This window comes from Colobus angolensis, unplaced genomic scaffold (genome assembly GCF_000951035.1).
Source record: "Colobus angolensis palliatus isolate OR3802 unplaced genomic scaffold, Cang.pa_1.0 Scaffold139, whole genome shotgun sequence".
Lineage (NCBI taxonomy): Eukaryota > Metazoa > Chordata > Mammalia > Primates > Cercopithecidae > Colobus > Colobus angolensis.
This window is the reverse complement of record NW_012114477.1, coordinates 3,095,178-3,110,234: the sequence shown is the minus strand read 5'-3', so window position 1 is coordinate 3,110,234 and position 15,057 is coordinate 3,095,178. Positions and strand designations below refer to the sequence as shown.

Sequence of the window (15,057 nt, the reverse complement as noted above, 5' to 3'; positions counted from 1 at the left end):
TTCAGTGTTTCACGCAGGAGATAAACACAGTCTACTTTGTCAGTTCCCTACTGTTGGTCCTGCTAGTTGTTTCCAATTTTTCTTTTCTTCTGTGTCTTCATTTTAAGGTCCTTTCTCTGGCTGTGGTCCATGCTTCTTCCCAGGGCAGGATTACACTCTTTGAACTTACTTATTCATCAAGGCAGTGCAGAGTGGTGGAAAGAGAAGCAGCTGAGAGTTACGCAAATCTGTGTACAAATCCTTCTCCCACCTGTGTCCACTTCAGTCAGGGAGTAATCTCCCTTTTCTGAGCCTCAGTTTCCTCATCTGTAAAGTGGAAATCACAATCCTGGTTTTAAAAAGCGGCCATGAGGCTATGAACCAGTGCATGTTCGGCGCCCTGTAGGTGCTTAATAAAGCTAGCGAATGCTATCGTGCACCCCCTGGGTCCCAGCTGAGTTCGCTTATGTAGCACCTGAGTCTTGTATGGATACTTAGTGATTTGCTTTTATTTCTGTTGAGGCTGCTGGTTCGTCTCCTGGGTGATTATTAGCCTGTTTGAGCAGCGTGTTTCTGGGTTATTGAGTCCATTGTGCAGATTCAATGGGCTGGTGAATAACTTGTAGGCCAGTCCTTTGTTTCAAGAGGATCCCTTCCCTTGTCTCTGAGGCCCGACTCATCTGTCAGCTCGAGCTCTGAGGAGGAACAATAGCCAGAGATTCTCAGGGGCAGAGGCGAAGTCTGGCTGAGAGTGACAGCTGTCTCTCTATCCCATTCCACTCTGATCAGATCAGGCAGGTGTCCCCTTATCCCTTGTGGTGCCAGGTGGGCCCCTCTGGAAGCTACCGGATGAGTCATGGAAGGGACGGGGGTGCTGAGCTATGGTGTACTCAAAGGTGTGGAGGAGATGATGAGTACTAATTAACCCTAACTACCACTTTGTTACCGTTTACCAAGGTTCTTGCTGGTGCTGCCTCATAGATACTCCATAAGGTAGGGAATTAGGCATTGCAGGTGAGAAACAGGCTCAGAGAGGTGAAGTGATGAGCCCAGGGCCACACAGCAAATTAGCTGTGGAGACAGGATTTCAAATCATATCTAGTTTGACTCTGAAACATGTGTTTGTAACTACTCCACTCTGCCACTCTCGTAAGAGTGAACTCTTGCCTACAGACTGTGAAAGCAACCGGAATAAACTGAACAGAGATGATTTATCAATCACTGGCCAGTTTTCTCACAGTAATATTAATGCAGATGGCCATCAAGTTTGCAGTTTACATATACCTTCCTTGGATCTTTTCTTATTCAATCCATATATATATGTATCTATATATATCCATATATATATACATGAATCGGCTCTGTCATCCAGGCTGGAATGCAGTGGAGCAATCACCGTTCACTGCAGCCTCCACCTCCTGGGTTAAAGCGGTCCTCCTGCTGCAGCCTCCCAAATAGCCACAGGCACATGTACACACAACCACGCCCAGCTAATTTTTGAATTTTTTGTAGAGGCAGAGCCTCCATCTGTTACCCAGGCTGATCGTGAACTCCTGGCCTCAAGCAATTCTCCTGCCTCTGCTTCCCAAACTGCTGGGATTATGGTGTGAGCCACTGTTTCCAGTCCCTGCCCCTATTTGAACACGCCTTCTGCCCCTTTGGGGTCCAACAGGCCTGTTTAGAAACCTTAGTTTCCTCATCTGTAAAGTGGGGATAATAAAACCCAGCTTGTTTTGCCATGTAGATAAAGACACTTCCAGTCAGGATCTGTTCTTAATAAATGTTAGTTTAGCTTCCTTTCCCTTCCTCTTGCTTTTCTTTCCTCTCTCTCCACCTCAGGGGTTCCCTTGTTTGAAGGAGATTTGAATTCCGAATCTCCTCTTTTGTGGACATTGTGTTTGAATCCATAAAGAAACAGTGCTTTATCCTCCTCTGCAGAAGCATCTGCTTCTCCCAGCATGTCTCCTGCGAGGCACGTGGCACAGTTTCATTATTCCCTGGAGCTTCCGTTATCTCTGGGCGCTGGCTCATCCAAGGCAATTTGGGCCAACATCTCTTCCATGTCTCAGATCTCTGAGTAGCGATTTTATTCCAGAGTCAGGGAAAAAGACCAAAAACCCAGAGGGAATCTAAAATGCAACAAATGTATGCTTCCCTGGCAGCTGCCCATCCATTATTAACAACAGTGCATGCTGTTTAGGGGGAAAAATGAATACTTCATGGGTGGTGGTAATGAACTGTGTGATCAGTGATGACAATAATAATGATGTAAGAAAATGGTAGAATTCAAGCTAAGCCTCATTCATCTTCTCATTTGATCCTCATGACAAACCTGTGAGGTGGGCACTGTTATTATCCTTAATTTGTGGATTAGAAGACCGAGGCTCACTGCTTTGAAGGACTTGGTCAAGGTCACACAGTTTGCCAATGGCAGAGCAGCACAGGAGTCCACGCCATAAAACCCACGTTAGGATGTACTGGTTGACACTGGCCTGAACAAAACACCTCCTTGTTTCCTGTTTTGCTTTTGATCTGCATCCGAGGAGATCAGTTTTGGGAAACGCTGTGATTTGAAACGGGACCTTAGCGTCTGTTCTCCACTGTACCCACGGGTATGTATTTATTCTCTTACTCCTGTCTCTTTTTCTCTTGATGACAGTTGGAGGCATCTGTCCACCCATGTGGTTCCAGACACGTTCATGTGGCCACCATGATGACCCTGTTTGCATCACAGGAGTAACCAAGGTGATCTTCCCTCTCTTCCTGTGTCCACTGGGGTTGGTTGGTAGAGACCAGCTTCATGCTTTGAGGTCAGATCCATCACGAAATCCGTATATCCCGAGACCTCCTGAATCGTAGAGGTGGGAGAGACCTCTGATGACCCTCTGGGTTCCAGTTCCTCAATCCTGGCTTTCCCAACTGACCTTGACTTGAAGTGGGTGGTCTGTGTGGTCTAGTGAGAGCTGAGATGATGAGGCCCTGGTGTCCACAACCAGTTCTTTGTGCAGCCTTTGATCTGGCACTTTTTAGTTCCAGTCCTCTTTCATCACATATAAATGAGTTTTGCAAAAATAACCTTATCGAGGTATAATTTACATACAAGGAAATGCCCCCATTTAAAGCACACATTTCAATGTGTTTTGACAAATGTGTACACCTGTGTAACCATTGCCACAATCAGGATGTAGAACATTTTCATTGCTCTGAAATGTTCCCCTGTATTCCTTCCCAGTCAATCCCCTCTCAGCCCCAGCCCCAGCCCCAGCCCCAGGAAACCACTGACCTGCTTTCTCAGAAGTAGATTGGATTCTTTTTTTTTATGTTCCATTGGAAGCATCTGTGTTCAGTTGTTTTTTTTTTTCCTGAACAGAATGCTTTTGAGGCTCATCCTTCCTTTTTTTTTGAGACAAGATCTCACTGTGCTATTTGGGCTGCAGTGCAGTGGTGCCATCTCAACTCACTGCAACCTCCACCTGCCGGGTTCAAGTGATTCTCCTGCCTCAGTCTCCCCAGTAGCTGGGATTACAGGTGTGTGCCACCATACCCAGCTGATTTTTGTATTTTTAGTAGAGATGGGGCTTTGCCATGTTGGCCAGGCTAGTCTTGAACTCCTGACCTCAAATGATTGCCTCAGCCTCCCAAAGTGCTATGACTGTAGGCGTGAGCCACCGAGCCTAGCTGAGGCTCATGCTTCTTGTTGCATGTCTCAGTAGTTCAATTCCTGTTCTGTCCAGTTTTATTGAGGCATAGTTTAAATGTCATATAACTCACCCATTCCATTATTTTTAATAAATGTACCAAGTTGTGCAACCTTCGCCATAAATCAGTTTTGGAACAGTTCCGTTACCCCAATAAGATCTCTCATACCCATTTATTGTTCATCCACATCCCTAACCCCAGGAACCACGAATCTATTTGTCATCTCTGTAGATTTTCCTTTTCTGGATATTTTGTATGAATGAGATCATACAATATGTGTTCTGTTGAGCCTAGCCTCTTTCCCTCAGTTTGATGTCTTTAAGGTTCATCCTTGTTGTAGTGTGTATTAAGAGTTTGTTCCTTTTTATTGATGAGTAGATTCCGTTGTGTGGATAAGCCAGACTTTGCTTTTCCATTCATCAAGACAGGGAATTTTAATTTGGTCAGTGCTGCCTAACTGCACTATATACATATAATGCTACAGGATAAATATGGCTCATCTTTCTGGAACATAAATATCACACACAGATTTACTTAAAGTTTAAATCACTGAGTGGTGAAAATAATTTTTGGAACATGTACTGTGTGCCAGGCACTGGCTAAGCTTTGAAAATCATTAACTTTGGACAGGCGTGGTGACTCATGCCTGTAATCCCAGCACGTTGGAAGGCTGAGGCTGGCGGATTGCGTAAGGTTAGGAGTTCAAGACCAGTCTGGCCAGCATGGTGAAACCCTGTCTCTACTACAAAATAAAAAAGTTAGCCAGACGTGGTGGCACACACCTGTAATCTCAGCTACTTGGGAGGCTGAGGCAGGGGAATTGCTTGAACCTGGAAGGCGGAGGTTACAGTGAACCGAGATCACACTACTGCACTCCAGCCTGGGTGATAGAGTGAGATCCTGTCTCCAGGGAAAAAAAAAAAAAAAAAAGAGAAAGAAAATCATTAACTTTGAGTCACACATTAAGTACGTGGGAGTTAGAGAGCCACAGTTTCCTCCAGGTTTCTCATGCCTTCCTTTGTACACTCTAAGACGGTGTCAGCTTCACCCAGGAGCTAGCTAAAGGTCCCTTGAAACCTCCATCACCTTACTAATATCATGACTCTAGGTCCACAGAGCCAGGGGAAAGGGTCACTGTGGATCAAGCCAGGCTTGAGCAGCCCAGAGTCTATTTACAGAGAGCAGCAAGTTCCTGGGACAGAGGAGAGAGAAGGGAATTTCCAGGTTCTTCAGGACGTTCACAACCACCCTGAGAAGCATCCTTGCAGATAAGTATTTAAACTTACCAGGCCATAGCCTACCAGCCTGCCCTCTTCTGGTCTGTGCAGGAAAGTGTAGTATCTTAGAATCCCAAAGTGGGAGGGGAAATGGGTGATGTAGCTCATTCTCTTTTCTACGTCTATGGAAGAAAGAAAGAGCTTGTCCCCATTTTGTGGGGTCCCAGAAAGGGTGATTTTCACACTCCACATTTGGCATTAGGGCTAGTATTTTATAAACGTCACCGTCTGGAACTTTTGAAGGCTGAGTTAAATGACTTCACCTTGTGTACTTGTAGAACTGCTATTAGAAGGAGGCTGGAGACTCCCTGGTAATGTGAACTGGCCCTTTTCAGTTTTGGTGTTTTGTGATCGTATTTATAAACCTTGGCTAGAGCTCCTTGGCCTTGCAGTTAAGTGAAGAGTTAGCAGTGTGACTTTAGATACATTTTTCTCAGTGCAAAGTGTCTGAGTTCACCTCCAGTTCTGAACTCATGCCCCCACTCCCAGGTGCCGACAGAAAGCTTTGAAGATATGCTGAGACTGCTCCCTGACAATCCTGACTCAGGTCTGTCAGTTGATGAAGACAGCGTAGTTGTCACTAAAGTCAAAACCTGGCAGATGGTCCTAGGTCACGATTAGTGGTCATTCTCTGGTCTTCTCCAGACTGGTGACACAGGGTGGTCTTAAAAGAGTCCTACTCCAGCCTCTGGCTCCCCGAATTTCCTCTGGTGCATGGGGCATCAGGAAAGGGCAAGGGAGAAGGAGGGGGAGCAGAAAAATTACTGCTGGGCAGCAGGGTCCCTTCCATTTCCCCAATCCATTGCTTCAAACAATGGGTGATCATTGTGCACCTTGAGTGAATGTCAAGGCAGGAAGAGTCCCAGGGCCACCCGGTGTGGCAGGAGCAGAGCTGGGATCAGAATTCTGGATTCCGGACTCTCCGTTCAGCTGCAATTCAGCTGTCACCAAGCTGCTGAGTTTGTCCTTTCTCCCGGGTCGCATTCTGCTGTTGTCGGGAAACAGGGAGTGAGTGAAGGGAACCCGGGAACCCCTCTCCCCTCACCTTTTAAGGATGTTCTGGGGTGGAATAAAGGGAGGTGGAGGGTGGGGTGCCTGGGCCCAGCCTCACTGGCTCCTGGTCCTTCTTTCTTCGGCAGGGAGTTCTGGCAAGGCCTGGGACTGGGGAGGGGGCCTGGGTGCGGTTTTCTCCTGCGGTGTGGTTGGCTCTTTTGTCTTCCAGGATGGGCCTGTGGGGTCTGTGTGGGGAAGGAAGGAGCTGGGAGCCTGGACTGCCGTGTGTCTGCTGGATGCTGCCAGGTAAACCTGAGAGAGATGTGGGGAGGGAGGGAGGGAGGCAGGGAGGTCACATGGAGCTTGGTTTCATGGGGGTAGGTTGTCCTCCCACCTGTGCCCCCTCCTCAGGCCCAGAACATTCCTGCTCATGAGAAGACGGCCAGGGAACCAGGTGGCTGGAAGGCTTGCTTGCTCTGTGTGGTCCTGGTGGGGGTGGGTGGGATGGAATCAAGACCACTGTGGGTGAGCTCGAGCAGAGAATTCAGCATGTTCATTCATTCAGCACCGGAATGGACCAAGCAACTTCTCCGAGCCAGATGCTGGGGATGCAGAAGTGAACGCAGAGACATGATCCCATCTGCTCGGATCTTCATCTCAGAACACGCTTTATTACAGTCTCGGCGAGGGGGTGAGCTCCTCATCCTGGGAGCAGTGTGTGTGTATGTGTGTGTGTGTGCATGCACGTGTGTGTGCGTGCATGTGTGCGTGCGTGTGTGTGCGCACACGCATATGCACGTGTGTGTGCATGTGTGTGCATGCATGTGTGTGTGCGTGTGTGTGCATGTGTGTGTGTGTGTTGGGGTGGTGGTGCGCAGAGATCCTCCCAGTGGGAATATTGAAAAATGAATTGAAGCCATCAAAGGCCTCTAAAGGTCCTTCCCACCCACTCAAATCCTTGCCCCGTCTCTGCCCATGAGGCTCCTGGAGCTTGCTATGGGCTCCCTTTACTGCTTTTCTCTGGTCCGCTGAGCTAACCCTGCCTGGTGGGGTATTCTCAGCTTTCCTTGCTTCCTCTTTTTAGACAACTTTTTTTTTCCTTTTTCTCAGAGACAGGGTCTCACTCTGTTGCCCAGGCTAGAGTACGGTGTTATGATCATGGCTCACTGCAGCCTTGACCTCCGGGGCTCAATACATCCTCCTACCTCAGTCTCCTGGGTAGCTGGGACTACAAGTGCACGCTACCATGCCTGGCTTATTTTTTGTAGAGACAGAGTCTCATTATGTTGCCCAGGCTGGTCTCAAACTCCCAGGCTCAAGTGATCCTCCTTCCTCAGCCTCCCAAAGTGCTGCGATTACAGGTGGGAGTCACCGTGCCTGGCCTAAGTTTCTTCTGAAAACTTTTCATGTCCAAAGCCCTCACTTCTACCCTGTGTGTGTGCTGGGGGCATGAGAGAGAGACTGGGGGGATCTCTGAACATGCATCCCCTGAGATGCAGAATTAGGCTGGGGGGGATGTGGGAAGTTGGGGATGGAGGCTGTGGCTTCATCCTCACTCGCTGTGTTCCCCCCCAGGTGGCTCCATCTGGGCCGCATCTCCAGCACTCCTGGCCTGGCCTTCTCTTTGGACCTCGGGTGACCCTGGACTCTGGCCACAGTAACTTAGCGGGCAGACTCCGGTGGTTTTCTAGCACCCTGGGTGACTCCCTGAAGATCTCATCCTCCTCACCTGTTGGGATGGAGCCTCCCATGGATAGGAGCTCTTCCTGGCTGATGCTCAGTGGACGTCTGGATCTGGCTCTGGAGGATGACTCCAGGGGTATGAGGGAGGCCTGGCAGCCCACTACGCCCTCCTCACCTGCTTGGGCCCTGCCTGCTGGGCCCTATTGTCTGGGTCTGGGGGCCCTTTCCTGACCTCATGTGAACTTGATTCCTCCTTGCGTTTCTGCTGGTGACCAGACAGAGCCTGGCCTGGGCCAAGGCCCCACTGACCACACTCTCCCCAAGTCTGGGTCTCAAAGGACCCTACAGGATGGGGACAGGAACATGATGGAAGTCAGGGAGGGGCTGTCAGGGAGAGGGCACAGTTCCTCAGGTGCCGCTGGCTGGAGTCCTTTGTCTCCGTTTGCTCTGTGTGTAATTGTCATTTTGTGGGGCTTCCTTGGTGGGGCTTTTCCATGCTTTTCCTCTCCCTGATGGTTACAAAGGGGAGGCAGTCAGGATCTGGGAGGAGCTGGAGCCTTCCCCCTATGCTGTTGAACTCTGGGAGGGGCAGCTAGAGGGATTGAGTGTGCACCATCCTGAAAAGAGAAGGTCTTTAAGAGATAAGATCTAGGCCAGGGAAATTCACTAGAAAGAGACAGGCGGCCCTGGGTTTTTTCCTGCCGTCCAAAGGGAACCAGTCTTACCCAAAGGATTGAGGGGTCACCTGAGCCCAATCTCAGGACACTCTTCTCCAATCAGATCCCTGCTTCTAGCTGCACTGCTCCTGGATTGTGTTCTTGGGGAGCAGAAGGTGGCAGGACAGGCCCCACAATCCACAATTCCAGCTCCCTCCAGAGGGGACAGTCCCAGTGTCTGCAAGAGAGCAGCTCGTGGCCTCTCTTAGGCAAGTTTAAAAGCCAGATGTCCTTTTTCCCAGAAAGGGGAGTGCTGTGTACTATTCATCGGCTTGGGCTGCCACAGCACCGTGCCACAGACTGGATGGCTTAAACATCAGGAATTTATTTTCTCCCAGTTCTGGAGGCTGGAAAGTCCATATCAAGGTGTTGGAGTTGGTTTCTGGTGAGGCCTCTCTCCTTGGCTTGCAGGTGGCACCTTCTTGCTATGTCCTCACATGGCCTTTTCTCTGTGGAGAGGGACAGAGAGCACGAGCAAGCTCTGGTGTCTCCTCCTCTTCTTAGAAAGACATTAATACCGTCAAATTAGGGCTCAACCCTATGGCCTCATTTAACCTTAACCCCTTAAATGTCCCATCTCCAAAAACAGTCACACAGTAGGCTGCTGCTTCAACCTATGCATTTGGGGGAGGGGACTCCGTTCAGTCCTTAGCAGGGTGGTCACTGCAAACATGGAAAGTCAGAGCCATCTCCCCTTCAGAATTCCCGCCCCCTACCCAGGGATGGGGAAGAGGGGCAGAAGTATGGGAAGCAGACACTGAGAGTGGCAGGTACCATGCTGGGGTGGCTCAGAGTGTTTCGGAGGACATATGGAACTGGCTGGGCTCAGAGTGGGGAGGCGGAGCCCCTGGGAGAGCCGTGTCCTGAGAAGGGCCTGGGCTACAACCCTGGGCAAGTTACTTCACCTCTGAGCCTCCACTGCTCCGTGAAATGGAAGGCATGTGCCCACCTGTCAGGTGCAGGGACGATTCAGTGAGATCGTGTGCCTGGCACTGTGCCTGACTCCCAGCAGATACTCAGTAAATGCTCCTATCCAACTGGGAGTATAGACTTAGGGTTTATCTATTTTTTTTTTTTTTTTGGCTCTCTGGACTTCAAAACTTAGCATCTTCTGATCCAGAGGCATTTCTGATTAGCCCTTCCCTACCTATTTTCCTAATATCACTCTTTAATCAGCTTGGGGAGGTGGCAGCATTTCATGGCCTCCACAGTAACTCACAATGCTTCCTGGAGTATTTGAATTCTACTCTCTCATCAGCACTGAGCACCTACTTTGGGTCCTTTTCCGTGCTAGCCATTTGGGGGAAACATAGGTGAAGAGTGCCAGGGTTCGAACCTTTAGGATTTCACAGCCATGCTGGATGGGATAAAACCAGCTCATATGGAGAATCAGAGACTGGGACAGTGCCATGAAACTGTCTATTAAGGCACAAGTTCTGAGTGCTTGGGAAGTGGGAGACAGACCCCAGAGAGGGCTGTTGCAGTCTGTAACAGCTTCCTAGCAAAGCTGTACCAACCAGAGCCTTGAAGGATGAGAAATATCTGGCTGAGATGAGACCCGACCCTCTAAATTCCCAAAGTAAGTTCTAGGAAATGTCATCATTGCTCCTCAAAAAAAAAAAAAAAAAAGAAAGGCAGGTTCAAATTCAAATTCTACTGCAAAATTTCAAACACTCAGGGACAGGGCATAGGATGAAGTGTTCCTTGACGTTTTTGGCTGTAGAATCCATTTCTCATGGAACATCGTTTAGAACTGTGGGAGATGCTAGGCTGGGGTTTCTATGGGAAAAGTACAGCAGTGATAGAAGACGGCATAATTAGGGTACACTTAGGTGCTTTGTAGCATTGGCTGAAAAGGAAGCCGACCGGGAGGGTGTGGGCAGTCTCAACTTGGTTCCAGGAGCCAGGCCAGCTTGATGCAGTTTTTTTTTTTTTTTTTTAATTGGGGAGGCAGGCCAATAGTTGGAGCAACTAGAGGCCTGACAGTTGGTGATGGAAGAGATGCCTGCTGAGCACGGGTGTCAGATCTTTTGCAGAGAGATGCTGGTGTGCGTGTGTCTATGCCAGAGTGTAACAGGATCCAGCCCTCTGGGGAGGGGCTGACCAGAACCAGGCAGGGGGTTTCTATCCAGGACAAGTAGGGTCCATTTTCAAGGGAGCTGAAATATTTGCAGGGGGTGCTCTGAGACCCACGGCCAATAAATAGGGAAGCGACATGCTTTTGAGCAGGGTCCATGTGGTTAGGGTTGATTTTGATGGGGCTGGGGGGGTTAGAGGTAGACCCCCTGCCCTGGTCAGGCCCCACTCCCTGGCTGGTGGGGGCGGGAGGCCTCTGGAGCTGCAGCTGGAGGGGCCGGGGCAGTGTTGCATGGTGTGATTAACCTACTAACCCAGGGCTCAGCCGGGACGCTGTGGCGTGTGGCGAGGTGCCTGGCCTTCTGCCAACCAACTAACCCACTAACCAGGCCCGAGCATGCCCTACTAACCACCCCCCGCAGCCAGATCCTACTAACCATGCAGCTCATGGGCCTTTCAAGGGGCTGGGATATGGGGGCAGCCAAGGCTCCAGAAGGCTCTGCCTATGGGCTGGGATCTTTGTGCAGACCCACGTTCCAGGACAGGGAATGCAAATAAAACTCACCAACTCTGCCACTTCCTGTTGGGTGACTTTGAGTAAGTCACCTCACTTCTCTCAACCTCAGTTTCCTCAGTGGTAGAATGCGAGTTCTGATACCTCACAGGTTGCAGTGAGGATTCCCGTGAATATAAGGGTCTTGGCACATGGCAGATATTTTTTAAAAAAAGTATGAGGGTGGAGGAAGGCCCCCCAAACCTGGTTGAACACGTCTGCTGCCTAGGCCCTGGCCTCTCTGGGTGTTCTGCACACAGATCCTTCTGCCTGGGGCAAGACACTTGCTTTGAATCCCTGACTGTCACTTCCCCACATTCTTCCTCCGTCTCAGCTTTCTTTTCTGTAGGCAGCTCTTTTGTTCGATTACTAACCCGTCTAACCCCGGGGTACCTCAACTGCACCCCGATCATCCCTTAACAAACTAACGGACCTGCGTGCGTTCTTCCTTTTCTCCTAGCGACTCCTGTGTGTGTCTGCTGAGGTGCCCTGTCCGCTGGTGCTGTGCTCTGACTTACTAACCCAGCCCCTACTAACCCTGTTTTCTCTTCTTACTAACACCAGCCCTGCCGAGCTCTGGGCTCCCCCCGGGGGCTGGTCCCCCTCCTTTTGGCAAGCAGATGACTTGGGACTACTGGCCCTGCATACAGATGTCCCACTTTGCTGCCCCATATTGGCTGTTTGTAAGATCAGAGTCCACCGGGCCAGGTCTAAGGCAGGGGATGGCCCTATTAACAAGACTCAGAGGAGGAGGAGGTGGTCCTGTGGATGGGGGAGGCTGGACTCTGAGTATGACATCTCTCCTCTGTGCAGAAGTCTGGTTGCCACTGGGAATAGGTGGGACCAGGGAAACCTCTGGGACGTGAGTGTGGAGGCCTGTGGGTCTAGACTCTAGACTGTGGAGCTCTGAGCTTTTGTGTCCCTCTCTGGAAGGAAGCTGGGGAAGAATCTTCTCCATTGTTAAGTGACAGGGATAGAAGCTGTCCTGCACAGGAAGAGGGGGGCGTGTCCCACGAGGAAGGCAGGAGGGGGCGTGCCCGTCACCGGAAATTAGCAGAGGGGCGTGTCCCACACCGGAATTCAGAAAGCGGAGCCTTTCTTACACCGGAAGTCAATGAAGCGAGTCTTTCCCACGCTAAAAACTACTGAGTGGAGTATTTAGTACACAGGAAGTCGGTCAGAGGAACACTTCCCATATTTGAAAGCTGAGAAGAGGGACATTTCTGACACCGGAAGTCAGTGAGAGGGCTCTTTCCCACACAGGAAGTCAGCTAGACAGGCCTCTTCCATCTCTGGAGCTGAGAGAGGCGGGTTTCCCCCACCGGAAGTAGACGTGGGGCCGTGACCGGAAGTCATTGGGAAAGAGCCATTCCACGCACGGAAGCTAGAGGGCGTTAGTTGTCCTGTTGAAAAGGAGGGTTGGGAAGGGGAAGCAACTTTACCCCAGGCTGGGAGTTTGCAGGAGAGAGAAGTGGGGAGCAAGAAATGAACTTCTGGGGCTCACAGGGTTCCTGCAGCTGCTCAGGCCTGCCAGGAATGCATCCCTGGCTTTCTGTTCCCACCCACGTCCCTGCCTCAGCCAGCCTCCCCCAGAGCCCGCCAGCCGCTAAGCCAGGGCCACACCTGGGGGTGATTTCATGCCTCACCTCCAGTAGGCACCTTGGTTTCTTTGGGTTAATCTCTGGCTCCCTTGTACTAACTCTTGCTCTCACCCAGCTAATCCCTGCCTCATCCTGACTGCCCCAGGGGCTGACCACTAACAACCAACCTGGTCTGTCTGGGGGCTCCAGGCTCCTGGCCTGGCCCTGACCGGCTCTTAATTAACCTTTCCTTCACCTTTACTAACTCCTGCCTTCCTGGTCTGTTCCTTTCAGCAGAAACTAATAGCTTGTGGATTTCTTTCTGACTAACAACAGGTCTAACATTCCTTGTTACTGTTAACAGCTTGGATGTCGGCATGGCTGGGAAGGGGCTAACACAGGTTTGAACTTGACTAGCACAGGGAAAAGTGTAGATAATTTTGGACATGGTGGCTGCTCTGAGTCAGAGCAATCAGAAGTCGGTAAAGATGGTAGTTTTCTAAAGGAGGTGCCAGGGCTCAAGTGTGGACCAGGCCTGATGGAGCAGTGGTACCCACCAAGGTGGGATCAGAAGTATAGCCAGTCTTGCAAGGTTTTGGCCATTGGGCATGCCTTCACTCCTCGTGATCTGCATTTGGTTTCAGTTCTTTAAACAATATAGCCTTATAGCTCCAATAGTTTGCACAAGTAGATGCAGCTCTTATAAACCTTAAAATACCTGTCTGGTGTCTACAGAGCATATGCCATTTTGTATAGAGTCACCTGTCCCCAGGCCAGGGCCTAGAGTCTTCGTTTGGGGACTTTGTGTTTTGGAAGCTCTAGGACATAAAGCGTTAGATCAGAGTATTCAGAAGGGTTATAATTCCATCAGTCATTTACATGTTAGTAGGATAAACTGTCTGAGCTTCGTCTTCTAACTTTTAGCTCTTCCAGCATAAACTCTTCTGTGCAATTTAGCTGCACCGAGGAAACGGGAGTTTTGCTGGAAGGGACTTTTGATCTCTTTAGACTGAGGGAACGTCCTTTGGGATAGAGGGGCAGGGAGCATAAGCCAGGGATTCCAGGTGCAGGTAAGAGGTGGCACTAGGTCAAGGTTTTGCTGGCTCAGTCTGGAAGTCAGAGTCTGTGGGAGAAGACAGCTCAAGGCAGGGCCTGGAGGATTGGATCAATTTAGGGATAGGTCAAAGGCTGGCTTGGAGGCCTTACAGGCAGATTGCTTGGGTCATTGAATCCTAGTCCGGTGCTGAGGGCCCTTTTCTCTGGTGACTGTGGACTCAGAGCTAACCAATTGTAGTTGGCAGTAAGGGCCGAAGGGTGATCCAGAGGCTTGAGCTGCAGAGGGCACAAGAGAGAAAAGATGTCTTAGGAAGAGCTCTGAGAAGATGCCTTGGCTGCTGGCAGGGACCTCGGATGGGGTAGAGTCTACACCCAGGAAGTGCCTGCCTGCCACCCTCTAGTGGCTGCCTTACCCCATTTCACTCAAAGCAGGAAGCTCAGAAACACCTCCTATTCCTGAAACTCCTCTGTTTAACTGCAAAGATTTGATGCTGCTAAGGACCTACTATGTGTCAGGCACTGTTCTGGGCGCTGGGACCTGCACCTGGGCTTTTTCATCATTGTGCTTTTAGAGCCTAGTGGGAGAGTTGGTGAAGTAGATAGTGATTCAGTGAGATGGTGTTATGATGGGTCAGGGGACTTGGGAACACCCAGGAGACAGACAACATTGATGTGCACCTACTGTGTGCCAGTCATGTGCCAGGCATTGGGGGTGTAGTGGTAGTTAAACACCATTTGGTCTTTAGGAGCTTTAATTCTAGTGTGTTGAGTGGGTACAGGGGGGTGGAATGGGACAGAGAGACACCTAATCCACCCTGGGGTGGCTTTCTGGAGAGGCATCTAAGCTGAGCTCTGGCTGGGTGGAGTGTGGGTGGGGTTGAGTTCCAGGCAGTGAGAGTAGTGGACACCAGTTTCTGGGGATCAGAGAGGATCCAAAGAGGTTCTGGAAGATTGGAATGTAGCAAGAGATAGGGGAAATGTACGTGGTGCTGGGTCCGGTTGCCAAGGAGTTTAGATTTTAACCCTAGGCCTTGGGGAGTCATGGATATGATCTGAGAAAGGGAGATAGTGGATTTGAGTTTTAGGCTGGCCATTTGGCTTTTCAAGCCCAGGTGGAACTCAGAAGAGTTTGCAATGGGGTCTGGCCACATTTTAGCAGAACTGGCCACAACTGAGCAGAACTTTTTGAAACTAGGAAGACCCTTTGGTCCACCTTTTGATGAACGGAATCCATACATGCCTACCCCGTTGGAGGTAGCTCTGCACTGACTGGAAAGTAAAGGGGACCAAGGCGACAGTAAAGGCTCGGAAGGGGAGCAGTCTTGAAAACGTGTCATCCCATGGTGGTAGGAAGCCCCTGGAGGAAAGACAAGGGGAAACACAGTCATAGGTTGCAAGTCTACAAGAGAATTCCATTGGGGAGGGAGCCTATTTGTCATGCATGA

At 50.2% G+C, this 15,057-nt stretch overlaps 2 long non-coding RNA genes across 2 annotated transcripts in view; one reads left to right on the top strand and one right to left on the bottom strand.

Moving 5' to 3' along the window:
* Nucleotides 1-9,957, top strand: part of LOC105506628 — a 13,476-nt gene extending 3,519 nt beyond the window's left edge. The window contains exons 2-5 of the long non-coding RNA XR_001000959.1: nucleotides 2,639-2,724; nucleotides 4,857-6,254; nucleotides 6,514-6,639; nucleotides 7,524-9,957. This is a non-coding gene — a long non-coding RNA (uncharacterized LOC105506628). The remainder of the gene's footprint in view (nucleotides 1-2,638; nucleotides 2,725-4,856; nucleotides 6,255-6,513; nucleotides 6,640-7,523) is intronic.
* On the bottom strand, nucleotides 7,054-11,971 carry LOC105506629. Its single transcript, XR_001000960.1, has 3 exons — nucleotides 10,989-11,971; nucleotides 8,357-8,796; nucleotides 7,054-8,248 (listed from the first exon to the last, which is right to left on the bottom strand). It is a non-coding gene; the product is annotated as an uncharacterized LOC105506629 (long non-coding RNA).
* Nucleotides 11,972-15,057: the final 3,086 nt, after the last annotated feature.